Source organism: Vanacampus margaritifer, chromosome 18, assembly GCF_051991255.1.
Source record: "Vanacampus margaritifer isolate UIUO_Vmar chromosome 18, RoL_Vmar_1.0, whole genome shotgun sequence".
NCBI classification, from domain to species: domain Eukaryota; kingdom Metazoa; phylum Chordata; class Actinopteri; order Syngnathiformes; family Syngnathidae; genus Vanacampus; species Vanacampus margaritifer.
The window spans coordinates 13,769,579-13,778,489 of NC_135449.1; the positions used below are offsets into that span (position 1 = coordinate 13,769,579).

The window sequence follows — 8,911 nt, forward strand, 5'->3', positions numbered from 1 at the left end:
TTTTATCGATATCGCAAGGCGGTCATTTTGTCACTTACTGTCGAATGAAAATTACATCACAGTTGTTCAGGTCTCAGGTAACAACCAATCACTGCTCAGCTTCAGAATCACAATCTGTTTCTATCTCAGGTCATTGAATCGGTGGAGGCTGGTGTCTGTGGATCTCACTCTGCTTCGTCTGTCCTTTCTACCTTTCCTCAGTTTCTCCTTTGGGCCCTTGAGGTCTCCCTGATTTGTTGGAATTTAGATGTCTCTGGGGTTGGTGAAGGACCCTGGTTAGTGGCCCGGTGGGTGGTGTCTGGTCGGTGCTGGGCTTCACTTTTCTTTCTTTTCTTTGGTCCTTCTTCGGGTCTCCTGGCGGCCCCACGACTCTGGCTGGATTTTGAAGTGTTCGGTTTAGGTGAACGGTATGGGATTTTTTTTTTTTTTACGCGCACACACACGCACAAACACACATCCACATACAAAAAAAAAAAAAAGGGAGAGCAATGATGATGACATGTCAAATGATCAATACTGAGCTCTCCCAGGGGAAAAAAAAAAGAAAAAAAAGAAAACAGGTGAGCTGTGATTGGTCATTGCCTGAGCAACTGCGATGTCATCTTCAGTCGACAGCAAGTGGCAAAATGGCCGCTCCCTGAGATGGATAAAAATGGCTGGATTATACTGCATAACTCATATTCCACTAACGCAATATTAACCAGAATGTCTCATGTTTAGAGTAGTGAGGTCACATATAACATATTATTGTCAAGAAACGTTTAAGCACGAGTCCACTTTCTATGACAGTTACAGACATCACTTAAATCATGTGCACAGCAAAATCGCCAGTGTTAGATTAACACTGAGCGGGTTAAATCTAATACTAGAAAAGTGTTTATTTGTGTCCACACCAATGAGTGTAAATATGACACTTTTCAAAGTGTCACTTTTTTGCACTTAACCAGTGTTACTCTAACACTGTATAGTGTTAAAAAATCTACAATGGTAAACATTGTGTAGTGTTGAAAGTACTGTATACTAGTGTCAGTGTTAAACATTTAATTCTGCCAAACTACAGTTAACTCTGGTGTTTAAACACTTATAAGTGTATTGCACTAGTGTCAGTGTTAAAGATTTAACTCAAACTATACTTTACTCTGATAGATGGTACTTCATTTATATAGCTTTTCCCCCCTCGTTACAAGGCCCTCAAAGTGATTTACATTTCTACTGACGACACTGCATCAGAAGCAATGGGGGTTCAGTATCTTTGTTCAAGGATACTTCAACATAGTCACACTGGCCTGGGATCGAACTAATGCTTTCAGGGTTGGGAGACGACCACTTTACCACTGATCCACACCGCCCCAACTACGACAATTGGATGTATCGCTATTGAAATGTCGACAGCTTGCTTGAAAATGGAAAGTTTCACCGGAAATTAGGGTGTGGTCAATTTAACACTCAAGGTAGTACTATTCAGGTTACACACATCATCCACAACAATACTCAAGGAAATACTCTGACAGTGTTAAAATAACACTTTGTACTGCATATTTGATCGAACACTGGAAATTTAAGACTGACTGATTTGCTGTGTGGCAATGCTAGTTAACGAATCTTAAAAGATAATTTGTAGTCTTTACACGTGAAATCATACCTGATGTGCTGATCTAGGGGCTTTTTCTCAAAACGGCAACGGCGCAACAAGTTAGCAAGCTGTATAGGACATTTTGAAATGCATCGGAGACTGCCAATCCTAAAAAAAAAGGATGCAACTTGGAGAAAAACACATGGAAGAAATGTGCTCATCATCAAGCTCTTCAGAAACCAGATAGTGATTTTTATGATTTGATTCAGTTGTGTTAGAGGAGGGGAAACCTCTAAAACATGCAGGACTGCGGCCCTCGAGGACCTGAGTTTGAGACCCATATACTGTAGGCTAATACCTATGGTCTTCACAGCTAGCTACTGTACCAAGTAGCATGAAGGCTAACCAATCCACTACTAGTATTCAGGATGTTTGTCTATGATGTTTGGACTATTTTACAACACCAAAGTGTGCAATAACCGACCCAGATTCTACATGGGGAAGCATCTCTGTCGTGCCTGCTTAATACACACAATATTGTACAAAATATAATAAAAGAAGAATATAATATGAAAGGGTTTGACAGGGTGCCAAGCTGTGATACTGCATGATGAAAATCTGAAGCGACAGAGAATTATGTTCAACTAGTCCTTGACATATGAGAACAGTAACAAAATGGTAAGGTGTGCCACTGGAGTGACAGAAGACTCCAAGGGGGAAGTAGGACTGGATCAAGGATTGGCTCTGAGACACTTCTTGTTTGCTAAGGTGACGGATAGATTGACAGATGAGGTCAGACAGGAGTCCTTGTGGGCTATGATGTTTGCTGATGACAATGTGTTCTGCGGTGAGCAGGTGGAAGAGAACCTAGAAATGCACCGTAGAGACATGGAATAAAGGTCAGACGCAGCATGACAATGGTAAGTGTGTGACAGAAAGGGTTGTCCGTGGAATTGTGCGGTTACAAGGAGTGGAGATGGAGAAAGTGCAAGGAGATAAAGTATTTGTGGTGAACTGTGCAGTAGGGAATGTGCAATAGGGTTGAAGAAAAGAATAGCCTACAGGCGGGATGGAGCAGATGGAAGAAAGTGTCAGGTGTGATCTTTATTGAAAGAGCAAAAGCTAAAGTGAAAGGAAAGATTTATGGGGCGGTAATGTGACCAGTCATGTGGTATGGTTTGGAGACGGAAGCAATGACCAGAAGTCAGGAAACAGAGCTGGAGCTGCTGAGATTGTCTTCTGGTGAGAGGAGGATGGACAGAATCAGAATTGAGCTCATCAGAAGGACAGCAAACATTGAAACACTTGGAGAAAAAGATTGGTTTAGACTTGCAGAGGAGGGACACCAGTAATATTGGGTAAAGGATGCCGGAAATGTCTGAAGTGGAATCAATCTTCGCATTTGTAGGTGAGTATCACAAAACAAACAGCAAAAAGTCAGCTAGCATCGATATAATCACCCAATAAATAAAACACTATCAACACCATCTCACATCACTCTGTGTTTGGGAACCCTGCTCTAGAATAACAAATATGCTAATGAAAACAAATTAATAATAAATAGCTACAATATATATTTTTCTAAAGCTATTAGCAGGGGAAAGGTACCAGTCCAGCCCTAAAATATCATAAATCTGTGCACTGTTCAATTGACACCCTTTGGAATGCATGTATAGTTCTATGGATGGATGTGATAGACTCCATAACAAAGTTGCTGTTTTTATAACATGACCGTAATTATGATACAATGATGATGATGCGTTATCTTAATAACAAAGATAATTTCACCCCAGTCACAATTATAGCCGTTTTCAATGTTAATATGGTGTTTAAATAGTATATCAGTGCGTGACTTGCGGAAGGCATAACTCACATTAGTGGTGAAGCGGGCTAGCAACTAAATCCGCTGTAGCAGGAATCCGCATGACTCTGACAGGTCAAATTATTGTTTGTAAATGTTATTTAAAGTGGAAGTCAACCTTAAATATCTCTTGATAATAATATGTTATATGTGACCTCACTAGTCTAAACATGACATTCTGATTAATATGACATTTTTGGAATATGAGTTATGAAGCAAAATCCAGACATTTTTATCTATCAGGGGCGGCCTTTTTGCCACTTGTGTTGATGCAGGGAGACATGGAAAAGAAGCAGGACAGCGGCTCTCGAGGACCAGGATTCCCTACCACTGCCTTAGACTAAGAAACTGCTAAGCACATTTACAATAAATTATTCTATAGAATAATGGTAGGAGTGATGGTAAACCCAAAAGAGACAAAGAAAACATCCAGAAGGCAACATCTGTCATTTTGAATGCAGGGACACAAATGCATCTCAAACATTTATGGCACATTATCCCAGTTGGTTTAAAAGTGAACCCTGATGTGGACAATTCTGGCTAAAGAAAAAGGAAAAAGAAAAAAAGAGACCGAAAGAGCAAAAGAGCGAGGGAGAGAGAGAGACATCAGCCTTATCATTTAGAGTGGTTGTGTCCCCAATTTCTTGTAGCTCCTGAAACTTGCTCATAAATTGTTGAGTGACAACTGTTATAACGTATGTTGTGCACTGTACGGTATATATTTTTTTCTGCTGTATGTGTGCTATAGTTTGATGTTTTTTTCCCCCCCAGCCCTGATCCAGATGTCCCCAAGCACATCCATATCTCATAGTGGAAATCCCGGAGAATGCTTCTGTCATGAGTTTGAATTTTTCATTACAACGAGTAGGATAGCATCATAAAACGTGGTAACCAAGCAACTGCTCCTCAGCTTCCCAATCAGCATCGTTGTTGGTTTGCGATTCAGACACAAATATCATCACACTCTCTTTAGCTGCTCAGCGTGTCACTCGCTACTCACAATCTAATCCAAGTGAATTTGGGATGTATTTAATCGTCAGGGGTGGGGACATACAGTGCTGCTCAAAAGTTTGTGAACCTCTTGAGCAATTTGGGCTTTCCAATCGTTTCCACCTAATTTTGCTGTTCAATCTGAACCATTACATTTTATATGAAATAACAGGTGTAGGTTTATCAATGCAATGCATTGATCTTTTTTATTTATTTTTTATCAATTGTGTGGTCTAAACTTAATTAAAAATAATTTTTGGTAAATTTGTGTAAAAGTAAGTGAACACTGAGCTGCATTGCTTAAAACAAGCAGTCAAGTAGGATCAGGTAGGACCAATTGGTAGCTAAACTAACCACTGAACTGGACCAATGAAATGAGAAGTTTAGCTAAGAAATTGTGCATCACTGACTGAAACAGAGGCAAAACCACATCACCTTAGTCTTACCCAGGTGAACCCAAACAGGTCAGTCATGCTGAGAGGAAGAGAAATCTCAGGGGACCTCAGGAAACGGGTAGTGACAGCACATCTGTCTGGGGAAAGCTAAAGTCATCTAAAAAAAAATTGAGCTTCATCATTCCACTGTGAAGCAGATCATCTGCAACTAGAGAACACTGGAAATTACTACAATCCATCCTAGAAGTGGACAACTTTCTAAAATATCAGCAAGATCCACAAGAAAAATGATAATTCAGGTTAAAAAGCCAACTTGAACATCACATCAAGGGATTTGCAGACCTCTTTCGCTGCATCTGGGACACATGTGCATGCTTCAACAATCAGAAGAAAAGTCAATCGACAAGGCTTTCATGGAAGGCTTGCTAGGTAGAAGCCACTGCTCACAAAAAAGATCAGAGCTGCCCATCTCAACTTTGCCAGAGAGTTCCTGGACAACACTGAAGCAATTTGGAAGTCCCTTCAGTGGACAAATGACTCCAAAATTGAACTGTTTGGTCACAACTAAAACAGTCATGTTTGGTGAAATGTCAACACTGCATACCAGCAAAAGAACCTTCACCCTACAGTGAAGCAGGATGGTGAGAATGTTAAATTCTGGGCTGGCTTTTTATCCTCAGGACCTGGACAACTCCACATAGTCCAAGGAATCATGAATTGAGAGGAATATTGTGAAATCCTGGATCATAAACTGAAGCCGGGCGGCACGGTGACTGACTGGTTAGCACGTCCTCCTCCCAGTGCAGAGGACGTGAGATCGAGTCCGTGTTTCCTGGGTGGAGTTTGCAGTTTGGAGTTACAGCCTGGTAGACAATGGATCATGCAACATGACAATAATCTAAAGCATTCCAGCAATACAACCAAAGAATGGCTGAAGAACAACAACATTTATATTCTGGATGTGCCCGGTCAAAATCCAGACTTAAATTCTTTCAAAATACTGTGGCGGGACCTGAAGCGGGCAGTTTATGCTAGACGCCCATCCAACCTCTCTCAACTGGATGCATTTTGGAAGGAAGAGTGTCAAAGATTCCCCCAAAGTAGATGTGAAAGACTGATAAGTCACTGTAGAAAGTGTTTGGATGAAGTTCTCATTGCAAAAGGAGGTGCAATGTCTGATTAAGTGAGAGGTTCACATACTTTTGCACCCATGAAATCTGAGTTTTTCTTAAATCAACATTTATTCAAGAATGAATGAAAATATTATCATTCTTTTTGTTCAAGCCCATTATTTTTAATGTCAGCATTGTAGATTTACGTATAACTAAACATTTAATAAGGTTATTTTAATATTTTATACAAAAAATCTGACCATACCTGCAGGGTTCACAAACTTTTGAGCAGCATTGCACCTTTCAATGTGATCTCCTGAAGGACAAATCCCTTTCTGAAGTCCATCTATCATCTTGATTCTGATGTGCTAAGGACACAGCATAAAGCATTCAGGTAAGTTTTACAAGAGAATATTTAACTTTGAACAAGGACCCACTACTCCAAATAACCGCAGTCATCATACCACTGGTGGAAAACAAAGATGCTAATTCTTACTCTGTCTATTTTGTCTCTTTTCCAAACAAACCAGACTGTGGAAAGGTACATATTTCCTCGAAAACAACACAGACACAACAACTGCAATGCTTTTAGGCACTAATGACTCAGTGGTCATGTGTCTAGACTAGTTGCCATGCACGTCGTGGTTATGTAATGTTTAAAGTGGACAAACTGCTCCAAGCAGGAAAACATATTTGTGGTTCACTAAGGGTACTCTTGCCATGTCCTTCCATAATCCTGATGATAATCCTAATTCAGAGCCTACAACAGTAAAATAATGATGATAATAATGAATTTTTAGCAGATGCTTGATACACAATTTCTATTTTTTAACTAAGAAAAAAGTATTTAGAAATTAAAAGAGATTTAATTGAATCTCTGTTGATACAGTTTCAGGCTAATCAAATAAACATGATAAGGAGCTACAGGTAAACCACTCTTAGATGTTTTTAATCTCTTATTGATACTTCTTCTGACTAGTGATGTTGAAATAAACCCTGGGCTTCAATCTTTAACTAGAGTAGCCCCACAGCTAGCCAGACCACTCTTAGTACCATTTGGATCACTACCTCTGTTAGCTGGGCTGACACCTCTGCCAACTGGGATTTTACCTCTGCTAGCACGGTTTCCACCTTTTCTAGTTGGGCTAACTCCACTATTGGCAGGACCTACAACACTGCCAGCTAGGTCTCCAACTCTGCCAGCTGGGCCTCCACCACTGCTAGCTGGGCCTCCAAGTCTGCCAGCTGGGTCTCTACCTCTACTAGCTGAATGTCATCCACCTTTTGATAACTGGCATTCAAACTCATTTAGCCAGGCCTACACCCCTGCTAGCTGGTCCTCCATTATTGCTAATTGGGCTTTCACTACAATTAGCTGGGCCTCCATCATTGCTAACTGTGTTTCCACCTCAGTTATGCGGGCCTCCACCTCTGCTAGCTGGACTTCCACCATTGCTAACTGGGCTTCCACCTCAGTTAGCTGGGCCTCCACCTCAATTAGCTGGGCCTCCATCTCTGCTAACTGGGCTCCCACCTCTGATAGCTGGACCTCTATCTCTGCTAGCTGAGCCTCTGCCATTGCCAACTGGTCTTTTACCTCAGTTAGCTGGGCTGCTACCTCTGCTAACTGGGCTCTCACCTCTGCCAGCTGGGCCTCCACCACTGCCAGGTGGGCCTCCACCACTGCTAGCTGGGCCTCCAACTCTTCCGGCTGGGTCCTCACCTCTGCCAGCTGGGTCTCCACCTCTACTATCTGGACCTCCTCCCCTGCCAGCTGGGCCTTTACCTCTATTAGCTGGGTCTTCAACCCTGCCAGCTGGGCTTCCATTTTTGCCAGACAGGCCTTCACCTCTGCTAGCTGGACATCTGTCTCTGCCAGATGGGCCGCCACCTCTGCCAGCTGGGCCTTCACCTCTGCCAGATTGGCCTCCACCTCTGCCAGCTGGGCCTCCACCTCTACTGTTTGGACCTCCACCCCTGCCAGCTAAGTCTCCACCTCTACTAGCTGGGTCTTCACCCCTGCCAGCTGGGCTTCCATTTCTGCCAGATGGCTCTTCACCTCTGCAAGCTGGACATCTGCCTCTGCCTGCTGGCCCTCTTCTGTGCGGGCTAGGTTTAGACCTTTACTAGCTGAACCGCTGGCTCTACCAGCTGGACCTCCACCTCTGCCAGCTGGGCCCCTACCACTGCTAGCTGGGCCTCCAGTCCTACTGGAGGTTTCCCAACCTGACCTAGTACCATGTGAGATTGGAAGAAAGACTGGCATTAGGAATCTACCTGCAGCATGGACTGAAGCCGACGTAGCACCTTCTTTGACAGGAGCGTTGCCAAAATCTGGCTACCGGTCTATTTCAACATTGATAAGTAAAGACAAAGCTGCATATTCTCTTTCTTCTAACTCTGAGAACCACACAATAGCTGACTGTCACTTTATTTTTGGGGAAATAGTGTCAAGCTAACTGCTACAACAATCAATAAGTGTGACAGGGAACGCCTAAATCCTGCAATAATAAAACACAGAAAGTTGAAAGTGTTTCAGACAGTTAATGGTTCTAAGATAGTTTGGGACCCAAAGACAAAACCAAGTGGAATCCTATGTGGCCACTTACACATACGTAGTTTTAAGTCGAAAAAATGATCACATTCACTATCTTCTTAATGACGAAAATATTGACTTCTTCTGTCTCTGTGAAACATGGCTTCGTGAATTTTCAGCTACAGCAACATTGTCTATACCTGGCTATAAAGTATTTTGAAAAGATAGGCGGGGCTCTATGGAGGACCAAAAGTGCCTAAATTAAATAAATGAATACACCATGAAATAATTAAATAAATGTGTCATGAAATAATTAAATGTGTCATTTATTATTTACATTACCTAAATATATATATAAACATACACAATTATTTCTGTATTTATTTGTTTCATGGTCCTGTGTTGCAGTGTTTCATGAATTTATTTTTTCTGTCAAACTTGCCC

General features: G+C 41.8%; 1 protein-coding gene across 1 annotated transcript in view; it reads right to left on the bottom strand.

Moving 5' to 3' along the window:
* LOC144038126 (fatty acid synthase-like) overlaps window positions 1–8,263 on the bottom strand; it is a 40,670-nt gene extending 32,407 nt beyond the window's left edge. The window contains exons 1-2 of the mRNA XM_077550303.1: window positions 8,209–8,263; window positions 6,197–6,299 (exon numbers count right to left, since the gene is read on the bottom strand). The gene's annotated coding sequence lies outside the window, so the exon portion shown is untranslated. The remainder of the gene's footprint in view (window positions 1–6,196; window positions 6,300–8,208) is intronic.
* Window positions 8,264–8,911: the final 648 nt, after the last annotated feature.